This window comes from Sorex araneus, chromosome 7 (genome assembly GCF_027595985.1).
Source record: "Sorex araneus isolate mSorAra2 chromosome 7, mSorAra2.pri, whole genome shotgun sequence".
NCBI lineage: Eukaryota > Metazoa > Chordata > Mammalia > Eulipotyphla > Soricidae > Sorex > Sorex araneus.
In genome coordinates this window covers 41253262-41271803 of record NC_073308.1, presented here as the reverse complement: position 1 = coordinate 41271803, position 18542 = coordinate 41253262, and positions in this window count along the sequence as shown.

Below are 18542 nucleotides of genomic sequence, written 5' to 3'. Positions count from 1 at the left end.
TGACAGACAGCTGTTTCTCTTTGCTTTGGGCACCTAGAGTCACCTCAGACATGTGTGCTGCCTTTCATGAAGTCAAATGCACCTATGCACCTCCTAAAAACGAAAACATTTCCTGAAGACCCAGAGAAAGTTAGTCTCTTGAAAGGGTTTTGTGACCTGTTCTCCTAAGTAATAGTACCTGCTTGAGTGCAGCAGAATAGTATTCATACTGTGAATCGAAAATGGGATTTATCTAAAGATGCCTTGACCGTGCTAATGCAGATTTTAATTTATCGCTTCCTATTTTCTTACCCTCTTGTGAAAAGTGTATTTACGCATCAGGTGGCTGAATGGAAAGACACACATTTGGTTGAACCAAATTTTGCAACATTATTTTCAGCTGTGAACATAAGCAGAGGCTTCTGTCCCTAGGAGAGGCACCAATTATTTCGTGAAAGCTTATGAGTGTCTTACTAGGATGAGCCTCATGCAATCACAAGAATATAAACACACAGAAGAGCACAACCACACACAAGAAATTCCCCCAAAGTTTCCTGTTAGGTTTCCTGAGGAGGAAGGCTCTGCTCCACAGGTCCTGGCAAAGCTCCTGTGATCTACCATTAATTCTTGATGTGCACATAAAGATCTTCATCAACCAGAGAAATGTATTTTTCTGCAACGTGTTTATTTCTGAGCATTCTTGTTTGGTGTTAGATTTGCTTCTGCTTTCCTCAACTATAGCTGAAGCTACCATTTCTCAGTTCCCATATTAATCTTTTTACCACTGTTTCTAGCATTAGGTTTCAAATGTTCATTTTTATCAATAACTAAATTCTACTTTATGACTAAAATCACAAATCTCAATGCTACAAGGTCTGTGTAAATACTGTAAAAGAGTGAAGTAGGACAGGTATAAGATAATAGGACTAAAAATTGGAGGCCAAGAGTAAAATAGTAAGGAATAAAATTCGGAGAGTTATGGGAAAATGCATGGTCCCATTTAAAGGCATTTGAAATAAAATTTAGTGCAATGCAGGACAAATAAAATATATATGCTGACTTATGAATGATATTAGGTTGCAACAAGTGGGTTAAAACATCTTCTCCAATACACTCAATGCATTTATTATAAAAGGACATCATAAACTGACATGATGAAATTTAAATTTGTTACTGGAATCTAGGTCCCTTAGGTAAAAAGATTGTAAAAATAACTATGTATGATAAAATGAGGAAAAATATGTGTATGAAAGTAGAAAACAGGAAGAATCAATATATGTTCTAGCCACTTGGACAAAGGTGTAGCTAACTGTTATTAAGAGATCAAAAAATATTTGCCACTAGAAAAGCAAAGTTGTAACCTCGACTTTTAAAGATGTTGAGTGGTCAAAATATATTATGGATTTATGTTCACTTACCTCTCATCTAGGTAAATGTGAATCTATCTGGAATTTACTTTAGATTTTTCCCACAGTTTAGAAGTAATTGCATATTCTGTTGGATCCAATTTTGTTTCTGTCTCTAAGCTCATGCATTTCAGTAACTTTTCCCAATAAGGCATTGATATTTATAATATGCATTACTCAAGTGTCAGTCGGTATTATTTGACCAGTGTTAACATCTTTTTAACCATGAACAGCAACAAAACAGATCACTGATATTTTAAGTGACCCACTACCCAGGATTAAATAGATCATCATAATTTTGTTTATTTCTGGATTGTCTGATAAAGCTTTGACAGATGATTACATTTTATTAAATGACTTTGTGGCATAGTCCAAATTTTCTAATGATTTTCTGAATATTCTCACTGAAAATGGATCTCTCTCCTTATAGAAGTATCCTTATTTATTAGTCAGATCTCTAGTCTACACCACTAATATGATTGATAAAAAGTCCATAATGGAGTTGATGGAAGCTGTGGCATGTTCTTTAACCTGAGCTACACTTACTGATTCTAAGTAATTCAGTAACCCTTATTATGCAGTTACTCTAATCTGGAGTTGTTTCTTTTATATAGCTGAACTCATTCACATTATGCTCCTTGGCTTTCCCTTCAGAGGATCTTTATCCTATATACAGAACTGTGCTACTTTTCACTGTATCACTGTCATCCCATTGTTCATCAATTTACTCAAGCAGGCACCAGTAATGTCTCCATTCGGTTCAGGTCTGAGATTTTAGCAGCCTCTCCTTACTCGTTTTTTTCCCCAATGACTGGAAGCTCTTTTCAGGGTCAGAAGAATGAGACTTGTTATTGTTACTGTTTTTGGCATATCAAATACACCACGGGGAGGTTGCCAGGCTCTTCTGTTTGGGAGGGATACTCTCTGTAGCTACAGGTCTCATGCCCAGAATGACCACCAACTGGGACCTCTTTGGCACTATTGCAGCAACATGGGAAGATGCTGTTCTTGACAACATTGACGAGGAATACTATCGACTGGCTCAGCATCTCCATGTCTGTACGAAGAATGCCCAGAATGAGAAAGCCACAAACAGACATCTGTCTTCAGAAAATCTCGAGCTCATTCGTCAACGTGGTTTGGCACGAGCCTCAGGCAACCACAAGCTAACGTCCGAGCTCACAAAGCTGTGCAGAGATGCAATAAAGGAAGACCTCAAAGAGAGAAGAGCAGCAGTGTTGGCCAGTGCAGCAGAAGCTGTGAAAAGTATTCACAATGCTCGCCTGTCCTTTGCCAACTACAGACCAAGATGACTGCCCTCCGATGTCCCGATGGATCTATCACATCTTCCAGAAAGGCAATGGAGAGGATTATTTGTGACTTCCACTCAGATCTCTTTGACAGCTATGTCCACCTGCCCACATACCAAATTCTGAAAGATGGATATGTCGTTCCCAACGTTCTCCCTTCTGAAATCTGAAACACCATTTCGTTGGTAAAGACGTGTACAGCACCTGGTCTAGACAAGGTCAGACCCGAACACCTGAAGAATCTGCCGCCAGTACTCATCAATACACTGGCTTGGCTTTTCACATGCTACCTGTCTGAATGCAAGGTTCCGTCTCAGTGGAAAAACAGTAGGATTGTTCTGTTGTACAAGAAGGGAAATATCCACGACATCGGCAACTATCGCCCAATCTGCCTGCTGTCTGTAGTCTACAAGTTGTTCATTCATGTCACCCTGAATAGAATAGGCAGAACACTAGACAAAGGACAACCATACAAGCAAGCCAGGTTCCGAATGGGATTCAGTACGATAGACCATATCCACACAGTGACCAAACTCATTGAAGTTTCTCGAGAGTTCAAGATGCCGCTCTGTCTAACGTTCATCTACTTAAAGAAGGCCTTCGATTCTGTTGAGACTGAGGCGGTCACCAAAGACCTGGCCAAACAGGCCATTCAAACTCAGTATATCAAAATCCTCCGCGAGCTGTATTGTAGATTCACCACCAGCATCTCACCATTCTACAAGGAAGTGATCATTGATGTAAAGAGAGGGGTGCGGCAGGGTGATACCATTTCACCAAAACTCTTCAGTGCCACCCTTGAGAACATCATGCGATGACTGGAATGGGAAGGAATGGGAGTGAAGATAGATGGTCGGCAATTGTACCACCTCCGCTTTGCTGATGACATCATTCTCATAACACCAAGCATTAATGAAGCGGCACAAATGCTGGCTGACTTCGACCACGAGTGTGGAAAGGTCGGATTGCAGCTGAATCTCAACAAGATGATGTTCATGAAAGATGAACTGGTCCCTGAAGCTTCATTTGCTCTCAATGGAAGGAATATCTCTGAATGCAGCAGCTATGTGTACCTGGGTCGAGAAATCAACATGAGCAATGACTTGGTGACAGAACTGCACAGGAGGAAGAGAGCAGCATGGAATGCCTTCAAAAGCGTCAAAGAAGTGGTTAAGAGAACAAAGAACCTCCGACTCAGGGCACATCTTTCCAATTCCACCGTTCTTCCTGCACTTAACATATGCCTCAGAGACTTGGGCCCTACACAAACAAGTTGAGAATGCTATTAGGGTTACCCAAAGACGAATCAAAAGAGCTATGCTAGGAATATCATGTCTCACTCAAGTGAGAGAAGGAATCCGGAGTTCTGACCTCCATTGACAGTCAAGAATCAAGGACGCTGTCTCATTTGCCAAGGCATCAAAAATCAGATGGGCCGGTCATGTAATGTGATTCAGAGATGACCGCTGGACTGGAGCTGTTACCGACTGGATTCCACGGGACGTCAGAAGACCTCATGGCTGCCCACCAACTAGATGGTCAGATTTCTTCGTCAAACTCCTGAATGAATGACTTAAGGCTCTTCCTGTGCCTGGAGCAAGCAGATATCATTGGGCTGCACTAGCACAAGACAGGGACAAATGGAGACGTTACTGGTGCCTGCTTGAGCAAATCGAAGATCAACAGGATGACAAGTGACAAGTGACTCTCTGTAGCTACAGGTCTCATGCCCTGACCCTGAAATGTGTCAGTCCAAGAATATGTTCACTCATGTGTGAGGCTCGGACCGAGCATGTGGAAAGCTGCCTGGAGTGTGGTGTTGGTGGGGTAGTGGAGGTTGGCTTCTGGGGCTGGGTCCCTTGGGGCAGAGAGGGCTCTCATCTGCCGCCCTGTAGGGCACCCCTGGTGTGGAGTCCTGCTACCTTTAGTTCTCATTAACAAAGATGGTTTAGTACAGATAATAAAGGTGGGTCTTGAGTGAGATAATATAAAACTTCCCTTACATGTCTCTATGCTTCTACAAATAGTCTTGAATATATGTAAGCATATATGTTAGTGAATTGTGAGATTCTTTCCCCCCAAAATTTGGAATAATCGATAGTTTTGATTTTTTTGCAGTGTCTAGTACTTGATGGCTCTCCTCTAAACACTTTAGACACATGATCCCATGATCTTATTCAGTTCCCATCATGATTCTGTGAGATAATAACCATACTATCAATTTACAAAACTTAAATTGAAACTTAATAGAGTGAAATAACTTCCCCTAAAGGGAAGACTGATGGGGACATAATATGGGAGAGCCCTGGGACAATGGTGGAATGACAAAGACACTGGCAGAGGATGTGGTGCCAAAATGTTTTATGCCAAAATTTCTACCAGTAGCAGTATTGTAAGTCATGGTACCTAAAATAGAATTAAAAAATGAATAGTAAAATAACTTGTGAAAGTCATACCATTAAGGAGTGAGGAAAGATTAGATCAAAATCATTCTGATCAACTGAATCTGATCTTATTTACTGTTTTATGCATTTCCTGGTCCCAGAGTTCTAGACGAAATGGCTACAAAAATCACATGGTCTTGGGGACAGAGATATAGTACAGAGAGTAAGGTGCTCACTTTGCACATAGCTGACCAGGGTTAAATCGCCACCATCCTAGATGCTCTCCCAAACATCACAAGCTCTGCTAGTGTGGCCAAAAATCAGAAAGGAGGAAAGAGAAAGAAGGGAAAGGAAATAAATTGAGAAAGAAAAGAAAGGAAGAAAGGAAGAAAGAAAGAAAGAAAGAAAGAAAGAAAGAAAGAAAGAAAGGAAGGAAGGAAGGAAGGAAGGAAGGAAGGAAGGAAGGAAGGAAGGAAGGAAGGAAGGAAGGAAGGAAGAAAGAAAGATGGAAGGAAGGAAAGAAAGATGGAAGGAAGGAAAGAAAGAGAGAGAGAAAGAAAGAAAGAAAGAAAGAGAGAAAGAAAGAAAGAGGGAGAGAAAGAGAGAGAGAAAGAAAGAAAGAAAGAAAGAAAGAAAGAAAGAAAGAAAGAAAGAAAGAAAGAAAGAAAGAAAGAAAGAAAGAAAGAGGGGAGGGAAGAAGTTACTCATTGCCCCAATTATAAATTTATTTCCCTCAAAGCAATCACTACATAATGTCTACAACAATGGTTTTACTTTTGAAAATTTTATATATATAAATTATTATTTTGTCTTGTATTTGAACATGTATTTTATTATATTTTATAATTATATTTTAATACAATATCCATAGTTTAGTAGTTGGTTTATGGTGAATCCATATTAAATTTTGTCAAATGCTCTTTTGTGCTACATAATCATATAATCATATGACAAAAAGACAAGAATTGTGTCTTTTAGACTGTCCCATACATTTTTTACCTTTATTTTATGTCAAAACATAAAACTATAAAAGTTAAATTTTATTGTATATAATTATATCTTAATCTTAAAAAAATTACTCAATAGATATCCTAAGGTAGATCATGACATATTCTAAATTTTTATATTAAACTATGTATAATCTAAGTTTTCCCAAACTTTACAAACCTATCAGTAATATCCACAATTTATTGTCCAGACACTAGCAAAGTACACAGGGGCCTCTGGAAATCACCACTTCATTGTGTTTTCAAACAATGGAAACTTTATATTTACTTGATAGCACAGCGGGTAGGGCATTTGCCTTGCACGTGGTCAACCCGGGTTTGATTCCTCCATCCTTTTCGGAGAGCCCGCAAGCTACCTAGAATATCCTGCCCACATGGCAGAGCCTGGCAAGCTCCCGTGGCATATTTGATATGCCACAAACAGTAACAACAAATCTCACAATGGGATGTTACTGGTGCCCACTCGAACAAATCCATGAGCAAGGAGACGAGAGTGCTAGTGCTACTATATCACGTAAATAAAATGCAAAGTTAAATACTAATGTTGAGGGGACAGAGAGATAGAACAGCAAGCAAGGTGCTTGTAGACCTGGATTTGATCCCTGGCACTCCATATGGTCCCCTGAACATCACCAGGATTGTTCCCTGTGCACAGTGCCATAAGAAAGCCCTGAGACCACTGTGCATGGCTCAAAAACTAAATAAAAAGTTAAATTTTAATTACATATAAACTATATGTAATTTCTGAGATACACAGTACTTGACATTTTATCTTTCATGTCTTTGGAGTCAGCCATGAGGTGGAAGGGAGTATTCTTCTGTGTTACATTAGAATGTTGGGGGCAAGTGAGACAGTACAGTTGGTAAGATGCTGGCCTTGCATATGTTGACCTGCATTTAACCTCTCGCACCCCATAGAGTCTCTCAAGTACTTCCAGGAGTAATTCCTGAGCACAGAGCTAGGAGTAAACCCCGAGCACTGCTAGGTGTGGCCGAAACCATGCCCAAAACAGAATGTTGGGTTATGGGATCTTTTCTGGAGGAGAGGTTTTGGCTCACACCCACCTGTGCTCTGGGATCACTCCTGGCAGCACTTGGGTCATCCTTGTGAAAGGCAAATTTATTAACCCTGTGCAATTTCTCCATTTCCTGGGAGAAATAGAATGTTACCTAGGTGCTATAGAATGTTTTCAGCAAAAGGTTTCTCTCACACATCTCATTATTCTGTCTCTCTTGTATGAGACAAGGTAAGCTTATCAGGTTGACTGGAGGAGTACCCATAACAGTTTTCAAGACTATCTCTCCTCCTTTAGCCTAACTCCTCCTTATGGGAAGTCTTTGCTTCCAAGTCAGAGTAGCTTTCTGGGAAATTATGTCTCCTTCACTTGGATCTTCTCAAACATCTCTATCCGTTTGAATATAAGTAAATTTCCCACTAGAATCGCCACATATCCGCACGATCCAACAGACATGTAGGGCACCAAATTTACTCTTTAATTGCCTTCATTCTTATGATTGCCCTTTGTGAAATATGCTGAATAGATTGCACTGATGCAAATTTGGGAGGAGGGCTGAGTCTGGAAAGGGCAGCCCAGCCAAAGCCATTCAACAGTGACTCTATATTTCTGTAAGATAATTTCCAGCTGCTCAGCCAGCCAACCATGGTAAAAGCTGAGGACATGAAAAGGGGCTTTCAGCGAGAGCTTATCAAACTGAGACCAAATGCAAGCTGAGCTTTAAAGATAGGACAGGTGTCAGGCCTCCCTAGAGGTGGGCCACCAGGATCTGACAAACACAGTCGTTTATCATCTTTACCTCTTGATTTTGCTGTTGTTTTCTACTGGTTCAACTTGACACATGGAATATTCCTCCCAGGGCACTGAACTAAAAAAAAATCTTTGAGAAGAGTTATGTTCATCTAAAAATCATATAGATACAGATACTACTCACAAAGATACAGTTTTTACACGGACCACTGCATACAGCTGGCGGTACCTTAGAGCAGTGTTTTCAACCGTTTTACAACCATAGATTACTTTTTGTTTTCTCCTTCACTCTCTATCCTAGTGGTTGGTTCCCAATCCTATTTCCTAGGTCCCTTATTTATGTGATTTTCATCTTTGGTCCCTTTAGAACAACCTGGAGAATTATGGGGTGGGGGTGCTCATTTGACTCCCCAGTTGAAAAACACTGCCTTAGAGATCTTAGGAATCATTTGTGCTCAGATTTTAGGCACTTTCTGTTTTCAAGGAATGTTTTGGATTGTTGTTACTAATGTGCCCATACTACAGCTACGCCAAATTCAAGCCACATACCACTTCTCAGAACCAATACATTCTCCAAATATTGCACTCATGCTGCAAACAAAAATCAGATATGTCTCCTTGCACCCTTGATTTCAAGATCTAAACTTTTATCAGAGCACTTTGATTTTGAAGAATGATTTCTCACATGTCATTTAATCTTCCCTAATCTGCTAACAGAGGAGTATTATCTGCCCTTTTTTTATTACCATTTTGAGGTTCAAAATGCTTAAGCAGCTTATTCAAGGTCAGTGATGACCCCCATAGGGTCAAAACCTGGGTTGGGGAGTCCTGATTCATATATATACATTTCCAGAGAATAAACGGTGGGGGTCAGAAATTTGAATTTAAAATAAATTTAACCTAATACAATTCAAAAAAGTCATGATAAGCTCTGTGCTTTCACTTTCTTTTCATGAAGGAAATTTGATGATTTGACTTATATTTCTGCTTATATTCCTGTTCATTTGCAATCAACTGTAGCTAAATTCCAGATCTCCCTTTTATCTAGACTAAATCTCAGTTTCCCCAGCCCCCATCATGACTCAAAATATCCCTGTTACTGGATATCTAGGAGTCACTGGCATTTATTGTGGTGTTCAGGCTGTTGTTCTCCTAGAGAGAAATGTTTTTGAATCCATTACTCTATTGAAATGAAGAAAATGGCTGTACAGATTAAGAGAACCTCGTAGTTTCAGAAACATATACAAAGCTACTTCTTTTGTAGGTCTCCTTTCACATGTTAATCATGAAAGCAATGTCTGCTCAAAGCACAGGCCAGTTATTTCCTTATGTCTCCTGATGCAGCCTTGCAGACCCCAGGCCACCCAGCTGGTTCATGAGCAATTGCAAAACTTTGGGAACCCATCTCCAGATCACCAGCCTTATGCCTCTTCAGTTAGCTACGTGTTGACTAATATGTAGCTGCCTAATATGTTGATTCATGTGTTCATTTGGTCCCACAATTACTAATGGTTTCCCATTGTATTTTAAGATAATGTCCAGACTTCTTAGTTTGGTGCTAAAAATAATTTAAGATTATCCAATATTTTTTCTCATGAGTTAGGCTAGCTATAGAATTCTCAAAAACTAGCTTATATTCAATTCCACTCAGTCCAGTTTAATTTGTTGCACGTCATAGTCTGTTTTTTCTAAATATGAGGCAAGGCAGGAAGAAATGAGAGAAGATAATATTCCTGAGAGACCTCAAACCCTATGAATGAGAGTAAATCTCAAACTTAGAGAATTTATGTGCTAAAGTCACTGAGCATTCAAGAGATTGAGAGCTCTGTGGGGAGGATCTTTACTTTTTTGACTGAGGAATCTCTCCCTTCCATCTTTTGCCATTTCCTTCCACCGGCTGAGAGTTGATGGTTTCTAAGCCCTCATTTGCTGTTCATTTTCTGTGCTTAGCACTGTCTAAGGAGTCCTTGTAAGTAGCCTTTGGCCTTCCTTTCATTGCTTCAGTCTGCCCACTTCATTAGCTTTTCCGATTCCCTCAGCCCAGAGTGCACCCTCTGATTCCTCCATGACAGTAGGGAGCGCATCTCGACAGAGAGCTTGAATTGCTCTCAGCATTGTATACTTGGGACATCCTTCTTCAATTCAGACAGAAGCTGCCAAAGGGCAACAAATGCATCATCTGTTCTTATGCCTCTGTAACAATGAAAAGTATTCTTCCTCAATCAGAATGTACTGTTCACTTATGACTGCTCACAAGTTTCTATAGATACAAGTAGCTTCAACATTAATTAAAACAGTATTTTGTCTGAGGGTCTAACAACCTACAGGGATATTCTTGGAAAAATATGCCTCTAAACTTTTGTAGCTGAATATGGTATGCATTTCCCCCTAGTCCTGGCATTTTTTGTTTTTGTTTTTTCTTTGTGTGGATAACTAGAATAATATTACATATACTTATGTGACTTCTAATGCCTCATTTAATTCTGCTAGGAACAAAACACTTGATAAAAGCTATCTATTATTTTTTTTGTTCCTTAGTCAAAGCTGTAACTGAACACTAATATACTCAGCCAGATATAAAGAAACCAAGTAGGAAATAACAAAGGTCCAAAGGCAATAGAGACAAAGAACATAAAACTGGTTTTTAGTAGGAAGTACAGAGCTTCAGGAAATAAACAAGTAGAGAACGCTACAGCAATGGTAGAAGGAAGTTTTTAATCCACATGAAACCCTGTCAGTAACAGTAATGTAACCCACAGTGCCAAAGTTATATTAAAAAAAAAAAGTATCCCCTCCCAGAGGCAGATAGGCAGATTGGTGGGTGGGTGGAAACGGAGTGGGTAGGCATTGGTAGAAGGAAAAGGACAATGACGTAGGAATTGGTATTGAAACATTGTATGATAACTTTGTAATCCATGGTAAGTAAAATAAAATATAGTAAAAATTGAGCTCAGCAATAGTACAGCAGGTAGGGCACTTGACTTGCAAGTGTCCCAATGAGGACCTATCCCCAGCATCTCATTTGGTCCCCTGTACTCTACCAGGAGTAATCCTGGAGCAAAGCCAGAAGGAAATGCTTCTGGCTTGGCTCCAGGATTACACACCCCCAGGTGTGGCTCAGAAACCGTAAAATAAAATAAAATAAATTTCAAAAAGTAAAAAATAAAGTGTGCTTTAAGAAACACGAAAAAACAAGCAAAAATTACTTAACTATAGGAATGGAAAATGTCCTGTGGTAATGTTGAAATGGAAAATGTCCTATGGTACTGGAAAGATATGGAATGGGAGTATACTTGCAAAGTAGTATGAAACGCTACATCAAGAATGCTCCTAATGGTTTGCTCCATGGCCAGGAAGCCAGCCTCACATGCTGGGGGAAAAGGCAGCTCAGATAGTGGAGGGTCCACCAAGTAAAGGGTGTTAAGAGGGTCCGCTAGGGATGGGAGATGCGTGCCAAAGTAGACTACAGACCGAACATGATGGCCACTTAATACCTGCATTGCAGACCACAACACCCTAATGGAAAGAGAGAGAGAGAGTAAAAGGGAAATCACCTGCCACAGAGGCGGTGAGGGGGGACTGGGGGGATGGGAGGGATACTGGGAACATTGGTGGTGGAGAATGAGCACTGGTGGAGGGACTGGTATTCGATCATTGTATGACTGAAATGTAAGCACGAAGGTTTGTAAATTTGTATTTAACTCACAGTGATTCATTAAAATTTTTAAAAAAATTTATAAAAGGTTCAGCCCTTCTGGAAAACAATATGGACACTTCTCAGAAAATTAGAAATTTAGCTCCCATTTGACCCAGCAATACCACTTCTGGGAATATACCCCAAAGAAGCAAAAAAGTATAGTGACATCTGCACTTATATGTTAATCGAGGCACTGTTTACAATAGCCAGAATCTGGAAAAAACCCAAGTGCCCGAGAACAGATGACTGGTTAAAGAAACTCTGGTACATCTATAGAATGAAATACTATGCAGCCTTTAGAAAAAATGAAGTCATGAACTTTGTATATAAGTGTATCAACATGGAAAGTATCATGCTAAGTGAAATGAGTCAGAAAGAGAGAGACAGACATAGAAAGATTGCACTCATCTGTGGAATATAAAATAATAGAATAGGAGACTAATGTCCAAAAATAGTAGAAATAAGTACCAGTAGGTTGGCTGGTCTCACATGCTGGGGAAAAAGGCTGCTCAGATAGAGAAGGGAATACCAAGTAAAATGTGGTTGGATATCCTGCCCGGGAAGGGAGATGTGCGCTGAAAGTAGACTAGAGACTGAACACAATGGCCACTCAATACCCCTATTGCAAACCACAACACCCAATTGGAGAGAGAGAGAGATCAAAAGGGAGTACCCTGCCACAGAGGCAGGGTGGGGTAGGGGGGAGATGGGATGGTGGGGGGAGGGTTACTGGGTTTATTGGTGATGGAGAACGGGCATTGATGGAGGGATGTGTTTGTGAACATTGTATGAGGGAAAAACAAGTTCTAACATGTATGAACCTGCATCTGTACCCTCATGGTGATTCACTAATTAAAGAATAAAATAATAAAATAAAAAAATTATGACTGGAATAAAATATTTGAAGAATTAAAAAAAAAGAATACTCCTAATGTCTTTATTTACAGGTCTCATTATAGAATTTTCTCCCAGAAGTGTCACTATATCACTGTCGTCCTATTGCTCATAGATATGCTCGAGCAGGCACCAGTAACACCTCCATTGTGAGACTTGTTACTGTTTTTGGCATATCTAATACGCCACGGGTAGCTTGCCAGGCACTGCTATGAGGGTGGGATACTCTCGGTAGCTTGCCGGGCTCTCCTAGAGGGATGGAGGAATTGAACCCAGGTCGGTCGCATGCAAGGCAAATGCCCTACCCGCTGTGCTATGGCTTCAGCCCACCATAAGTGTCAACATATACTAAAAGGCAAGGATTTTATGTAGGACTGATTCCAAGGGAAATGATCACATGGCATTGTAAGGTGAAGAATATGGAGATATGAAGATGCTCATATATAAGCCAAACGGATCTTGAGTGCTACCATAAGCTAAAAAAATGGCAAAAAATGAGAATGGAATTCAAGTTTCCACTACATACAACTCAAGACAAATTGTGGAAGAGAAGCTAAAGGAGGAAATAAACCCAATTCTCTTTCAGTTCACAGGTTTTTCACTAATACATTCATTCCCTTATTCACTCTGTAACCCTGTGAAACCTTCTTTGGGCAACAATCTGCTACATACCTAAGCTGGAGACACACAGGTGAATGATAATGTGAAAATCACAAGTGAGATTTGCAGCCTGGACAGAAGGGCAGAAACAAGTGTTGGTGAGGAGACCCCATGTAGGCCATACAGGTATGCTAAAATGGTGTCTTTTCACAGAGCTCCAGAATTTCTGTGAGAACCTGAAGTTGGTCAAACAAAAGTTCAAGCAAAGTGGCCTTGCTAACTGGTACAGACAGGCTAAGATGGGTAAAGATGTGTCCTTCCAGGCCCCAGAACAACTCCAAAACGTTCTGAGGTGTGCAAGGGAACAGCTATGCAGTGTCTCAGGCAGAGTGTGGCTCTCTATAAACTGAGGAATTGGTACTTTCTCTTCAGGGCCAAGTACAGTCACTGAAGGGCCATCCTGGGGCACCTACCAGGTGCGTGATTTCAGCGTGCAGGTGTGTGGGAACTATCACCTGAACAGAATGGGATGTAAGGGAGAAGCAGGGATGTCCTTTTCTATCCTAAGTTCATAGTTGAGGGCACAGCGTGCTACTAGAGAATTTGTCTCTTGAGGAACTTCCAAGACTTTTCCCAGAGGCCTGGATGCAGCCAGAGATCCCAGAAATCGCAGAAACATCTTTCTGGCCCTTCACCCAGGCCACTGCACCTCTGCAGGGGTGGCCGGGGAATAATGAAGCTTAAGAAAGCCGCTGAACATAATCAAATGTGCTGTCTCCCAGAGTCGTGTCCTGCTCATTAACTTATTGTGGAGATTCATTAATCCAGTGTAAAACTGTAATTAAAAATAATCTCCTTTTCATGGAGAAGGGCGGGGGCTGGGGAAGGAGCAGCGCAGAATGGAGCCGATTACCAGTCAGAACATGATGCCAAGTGATTCACCTTTCTCCAGCCTCTCCATGCCCGTCCTACTGGGAAAAGCCGCAGGCTTCCACAGACAAATTTTCACTCAAGCGTGTCTATCGCTTCAAGTCCACACCTACCTTTTGCTTTCTTTGCTTTTCACAACTTGTACTCTCTTGCGAGAGAAGATGGAGATATGGACAGGCACACTGGAGGCACTGAAGGCTTACCCAGGAGTCTAGAGCATCGCCCCTTTATTTTTTTATTTTTTTGGTTTTTGGGTCACACCCGGCGATGCACAGGGGTTACTCCTGGCTCTGCACTCAGGAATTACCCCTAGCGGTGCTCAGGGGACCATATGGGATGCTGGGATTAGAACCCGGGTAGGCCGCGTGCAAGGCAAACGCCCTACCCGCTGTGCTATCGCTCCAGCCCCGGAGCATCGCCCCTTTAAATTAAAGTGCAGAGACCAAGTTTGTACCCGAAGTAAAACTATGGCTCCATGGGAGCTAAAGTCGTGTATGTTGCTTGGGGGTGGGAGGGTGGAGGGTGGGCGGGAGGGGGAGGGGATTGACGGTGGGGTTGGAGAATGTGGGATCCTTGCAAAAATCCACAGGGTTTGAGCTCTGCTTCCAGCTGACACAGCCTAATGACCCTTCGTCTCATAGCCTTAACACCTCACTCCAGCGGCCAAGTTAAGTGTGACCATTTAGCAACCCCGAGGAACAGAATGTACTCTTGACCAGGAATGCAAATCAGTCTGGGGAATAGACCAAATCAGGCTGTGTTCCAAACTAGTCACCGTCTGCAGAAGAAGCAATTGTAGAACAGACAGAAGGAATGGGGATGCCGCTGCTGCTGCCTTCCAAGTGTGAGGGAAGTAGGGAGAAAATCCAAAGGAAGTTCTATCTTCCTAAGAGTCAGGCAGGAAGGAAGTCTTCCTGGAGGAGGCATGCATGGCTGAACTGAGCGGTGGGATGTATTCTTTGGCAGATCAAATTCCGCCTGCCTGCGGAGCCTGTAACCTAGAGAGAGGACCTGATGACTGTAGGCAAAGTGCTTTTGAAGGCGCTGCTAGCACATGGCTTCATTGCAACAGGCAGAGCCTGCCACCCCCTCAATAGATAAAAGACCTGCATGAAGGTCTTCATTGGAACGGCTTAGAGAGGTGCTGTTTATTTACAGTCACAGGCTTGGAGCAGTTTGGGAATCCAATCAGCTGGCCCGGGAAGGGATCTCTGTCCCTCCCCTATGCTCTCTTCTCGAGGAAGCCCCGCAAGCCCCTCCTTTCCTTCTTTTGGAGCGTTGCCGGATCAGCGTTTTTATTTTATGTTTTCTGATTTATCTGTTCTGCGAGGCTTTCATTTCAACTTGGAGAATGTTCAAAGTAAAGCTCACCCTGTTACAGACTTAATTGGACCATATTTCAGCCTCAGTGCATCTGCTCAGTGTGGCTTCCTTATCTGGGGTCCATAAACTTTTATTAAGTTATATATCAGGGAATATACATATATATTCCACTAACATGTGAAAGAGATCTTTTATTTTCCCCTCTTCGTTTTCTTTTTCTCTCCATTTTCTTTTGTTATATTTATTTTCACCCCAGGGAAGGAGTGACTGTGGGCTGAGCGCGGAGGGAGCTGGAATGACTTTTACTCTATTTCCCTATCTTTGTTTAAAACAGAAAGGACAGGTTCACATTAACCTCAATTTAGTGCAGCAACTAGATGTCAGAATCAGAATTCTACTAATTTCCATTTCGTTTATTGGCTATGTTTGATATGCTAATTCTCAACACAGCCTCCACCCATCCTGGAAATTTGCTTCTCTAGATAGTACAGCTAGAGTGGGGAGGGGAGAAAGATAAGAGGAAGAGGATAATGGTAAAAGAAAACAGACTTAAAAGCCCGGCATTGAAAACAGTTCCCTTCAATCTATTTAGTAATTTGAAACATCATTTAAAAATAGGTAGAGGGCCACCAGATGGGGAAAAAAACACCTCTCCCCTTGGGCGTGATGTGCTGTGAGGTGCAGTTGACTGGTTAACCTGTTACTAATGTTATAATTGTTCCAGAAGAAGGAAAGTTCCCTCCCTGAAAGGCTGTCATAGGTCTGCTGAGTTGGGTAGAGAGATAGTTCAGTAGTTAAAGCATATGCTTCCCATGCTTTGCATGTAGGTGGTATGCCTGGATTTGATCCTACAGTCAAAATGGATCACTACTAATTTTGGATCCTTACAAACTCTATGGGTTGGTGCGATAGCACAGTGGCTGACCCAGATTGATTCCTCTGCCCCTCTCGGAGAGCCCAGCAAGCTACTGAGAATATCTTGCCCACACGGCAGAGCCTGCCAAGCTCTCCCCATGGTGTATTCGATATGCCAAAGACAGTAACAACAAGTCTCACAGTGGAGACGTTACTGGTGCCCACTCGAGCAAATTGATGAGCTACGGGAGGACAGTGACAGTGACAGTGAAAAACTACATGGAAAAACATCTCACAGAATCTCGGATGTTTTCAAATAATAGTTATGTATTTACAGCGTAAGCAGATTCATTTCTGTAGCTTCCTGAAGTCTAGGTCTACACTGATCTAATCTGTATTGTTCAGGGCATGAAGTCTATGCCCCCTGCTGATCCAGCTCAAACCTCGACCCGGGCTAGTCTGGTTAGGGAGGCCCAGTGCAGATCCTCTGTTCAATGCATCATCTCTATTGGCTGTTAGTGCCCTGCTGCTGATTTCTCTCAATCTTGTATGTCTAGTGCTCTTTTTGCTGTTTTCTGTCCTTGCACAGTGTGGGAGCGAGCTGCCTTTTATTTCTGCAGTGTCTCTGTGTGCAGGGCTGTGTCCAGAAAGAGAAAGCCAGAGCTAGGGAGAGACCATTTTTATCTCTTACTTATTCCAGCCTTTAGCGATTTCTGCTGCTGGATCCCTGATGCAGACAAAATTAAAATCAACCAGTCAGGGGTCAGGGAGATAGCACAGGAGTTAAGGAGTGTTCCTTGCACAAGGCAGGCCCCTGTTAGATAACCAGCCACACATACAGCCCTCAGAGCACAGCCAGAAGTGATCCCTGAGCTCAGAGCCAAAAGTAAATCCTGAGCACCTCAGGTGTGCCACCTAACTCCACAAAACCCAAATAAATTCATAAATAAAAGACCAATCAGTTTAACTAGATGGTCTTGTTCCCTCCCCCTATTCCACTTGCAAGAGTGTCCAACACTGAGTCCCCTGCCCCCACCAGGACTAAGCTAAGAGCAGTCCTCCCCAACAGTAACTGGAAGTGTCCTCCAAAAGTCCCCTACCCACCAAAAATGTACAAGACACTGCTGAAACAGATCACGGAAGGTAACAAAGAAATATTTGGTGTTTGGTTGTAGGATACCATAGCCTCAGGTAGTTTAGATTTATTGGGTTACTCCCATTTATTGGGTTACTCCCGTCACAGTGCTCCCATCCCTCTGTGTTTATTTGTAACTTCTTTCTTAGTGTTCTGTTGACTTGTAAATATTGCTTTTCTCTTCTCCTTGAGTCCTTTGCATAGTTCATTCAGAGCAATGTCCGTTTTGTATGGACACAGGAAGACTTAGCAAATGCTATGCTCTTGTAACCTGGGAGTCATTTGACTCTACATGATATTTTCCTCCTGGGCATCTGTTCTCTTGACCTAAGCCTCAGCTGCCCTTACTTCCTAGCACTCCCAAAAGCAGGGTCCCGACAAGGGACGAGATGGACCCAGGGCAAGCGGTGAGTTGTGTGCTACCCTGGCATGAGATGGGCCTGGCCAGAGTGTCTGATGCTTAACTATAAGTTAAGAGCTTGATCATGGACAAATGTTGTCATGATCCAAACAGTGATAACTAGATTTGGACCCTGCTAGGGTTAGGAGTGATTAATCTGGCCTGGGTGCTGTAGTCTGAGCCTGTGGCAAGATGTTGCCAGGAGAGCTGCCTTGAAAGCCTCAATCTCTTGCTATGTCCATACAAAAACAACTAGTATTAAGATGTTAATAAGTGTTTGGACTAAGAAAAGGAAAAAAATCTTAAGAGTTGGCTTTGGAATGCCCTGCCCTCAGGAAGGGCCTTCTTATGTTGATTTTGCTACCTGGCTGGGTGTAGCCTAGAGGGCTAGGTTAGCCTAGAGGGCCAGGTGGGAGAGACAAGTAGGAGGAGAGACTAGAGAAGTGAGAGAGGCTGGACCAGATCCAGAGAGAGGGCGGACGGAGCTGGGAGTGCAGGAGATGAGAAAGATGGAAGATTGAATAAACGGTAACCAATCAGCAACCAGCTTGGTCCTCGTTCTTCCTTCGCCTGTCCTTGACCACCAGCCTTCCTGATCCAGCCCATACACAGCGGTTCCAGAGCACCGAACGCGGGTGGTGAGACAGAGCCGCCCAGAGAGCCTGTGAAGGCACGCGCCTGACGGCATGCTTTAGTTTTTTACATTTGGTAACAAAGGTAACAAAGAAAAATTTCATTTATTTTGTTTTTTGAGTGTTTTCATGTGCATTTGTTGACGTAGGAATGTCTTAGGTCTCAATTTCCAGCTCTGGATATTTGGAAGTTGTTGTCGGCAGTTCTCAGAAGATCATTGTGC